Raw genomic sequence first — 2067 nt, 5'->3', positions numbered from 1 at the left:
GGAAGTAACAGATTTGTGTATCAGAAGGCCAGCAAACAGCCATTAAGAATTCAGGCACTCCGAAAAAGTTACAACTGCTCGCTGCTGCGGAGCTGGTGTGTTCATCTGTGGAGTCTGGAAAGAAATCAATAACCCAACTACACTTCTGCAAACCTGGAACATGAAGCTCATGCCCTAGATTCATCAGCAGCTGAATGAATTGCTGCTTCAGTACATGTAAATATTGTCCCTTCATATAAGTAACACAACTAATACATTAATCAGCTGTGGGTTGCAAAAGAAGGGGTTTTTCTAAGCACTAGGTTCCAGGTTTTTGTCTACAGCAACAGACAAAAACTGAACACGTGCTGGAACAGATTGAATGCATCAGCTTTCATTTTTTCCACTATTTTTGAAACAGCATCTGAAGCTATTTCTCAGTTTACTATATACTCACCATTACTAACTGTCACCTTCCACTACTGCGCTTTCTACTTTTAGAGACAGGTATAGTTTGGACTAAGGTAACTGGGGCGAGAAGTTCGCTATCAGATATGCTGTCATAAAAACAATTTATGCTGTGTCAAGCCAGTATGTTACCTAGTCCAGTACTCTTACTACAGCAACGGCCAAATAAGATACCCTGTTCCTATCTATCCTCTTACCGAAGTATGTTCTTGTAAGGTTTCATTACCTGCCCAGCTTTAGCTCAGGGCTTCCCACATTAAAGATGTTTTCCTGTCCATAATCTTACACAGCGTTTTCCTCCATGCTATTTCCTAGACTCTCCAGAAGCCACGCAAACTTGGTAACATCCTACAGCGAGATATTTCACGGCTTTAGCTGCATATACGTGCAAGACTACCGGCTTCTTTCTGCTGCTCCTCTTGTTCTTGCATGGGACAGGCATTAAGATGAAATTTTACTATAGGGAAGTGATCAGAAGCTGCAGCTGTATGATGGACCCTGGTACAGAAAGCGTGGGTGGGGCACCACCAGGAGACTAAGTGTACAGGAGTTGTCCAACATCTTCAGCAAAGAAGATCCCAGGTAGTGTCCAAACCGAACCAGTTAGATTAAGTTGCCCTGCAGCATTCAGGATCAAGTAAAGCTGAAGTATTTCCATCTATAACTTCTAACAAAGCCTGTATTTAATATACAGGTATTCAAGAACTCAGCAGTTTTAGTTGCCATTCAAGCAGAGGCTACAGGCTCTAATTTTGGTCAGACTAATAGAAGAGATGTCGCACTGAACTCAATACCTTGGAAGCTCCACGCAGAAGCTGCACAGCTATGAAACACTGATGTATGCATACTTGAACTATGGAATACTGTTTTTCCAAAACATTTTGTGAAGCAAAGCAAAAAAGCTACCTGAAGAAAAGAGGAACTGCAGACCAAGTAACAGCTTACCTTGCACATCAAAAAAATGAGCAGTATTTCGTATTCCAAAAGCAACATAAGCTAGAAGAAAAAAAGTGATAAGAACTATCAGATAAGGTCAAATAACTGAAGAATCCTAAAGACAAAAGCTAGGTTTCAGCAATCAATTTAACAGTTGTAATAAGCTTGACTTCCATGTGTATTTATCCAGTTCTAATCAGAATTGAAATTTAGTTCATTTCTGAGTCACTCAGCAGTTGAACAGAAAAATTCATCACGTGAACTGCGGAATGAGCGAGACTCCAGATACCACCTGGCTGTGCCTTACCAAGCAAGAACCCCACTCCTAGATCCAGGATGAGTCTTTCATGCCATAGAGTATTTCTCAGGTAGATGCCTAAAAGAGTTACATTTAACCATTAATTTTGGACCAATATTAAATGTGATCTACAACTACTGAAGAGTAATTTTTGCAGTTGCTCCCTAGAGCTACCAAGTTGCAACTGGGAAACCCCAAACTTCCTTTATGAAGATTTGGGACGCTAAATAAAGTATATAAGGAATGCAACTTGAACTGTTCTCATTAGACACAGCACCTACTGTAAACCTCCTCAGACTGTCAATTACATGTTGAAGGAAATTAAACCAGTAAAATAGCAAGTCTTTCTGACAACGTCCCTGTTTAGCACAGACTACTTTTACCTG

General features: G+C 40.4%; 1 protein-coding gene and 2 non-coding genes across 4 annotated transcripts in view; all 3 read right to left on the bottom strand.

Annotated features, from left to right (window-relative positions):
* Positions 1-7: 7 nt before the first annotated feature.
* The window catches only part of TAF1D (TATA-box binding protein associated factor, RNA polymerase I subunit D), a 9931-nt gene continuing 7871 nt past the window's right edge, over positions 8-2067 (bottom strand). The window contains exons 7-9 of one of the 2 annotated variants that reach the window (XR_004842867.1): positions 1691-1759; positions 1393-1443; positions 8-114 (exon numbers count right to left, since the gene is read on the bottom strand). The gene's annotated coding sequence lies outside the window, so the exon portion shown is untranslated. The remainder of the gene's footprint in view (positions 115-1392; positions 1444-1690; positions 1760-2067) is intronic. The other variant, XR_004842868.1, reaches the window with a different exon arrangement.
* LOC118452986 lies at positions 223-349 on the bottom strand. The gene has a single exon (XR_004842872.1). It is a non-coding gene; the product is annotated as a small nucleolar RNA SNORA40 (small nucleolar RNA).
* LOC118452987 lies at positions 1575-1646 on the bottom strand. Its single transcript, XR_004842873.1, has one exon. It is a non-coding gene; the product is annotated as a small nucleolar RNA SNORD5 (small nucleolar RNA).

The sequence above is a fragment of the Egretta garzetta genome, unplaced genomic scaffold (genome assembly GCF_000687185.1).
Source record: "Egretta garzetta isolate BGI_Z169 unplaced genomic scaffold, ASM68718v1 scaffold449, whole genome shotgun sequence".
NCBI classification, from domain to species: Eukaryota; Metazoa; Chordata; class Aves; order Pelecaniformes; family Ardeidae; genus Egretta; species Egretta garzetta.
The sequence above is the reverse complement of the archived record's forward strand: the minus strand, read 5'-3'. Positions and strand labels throughout refer to the sequence as shown.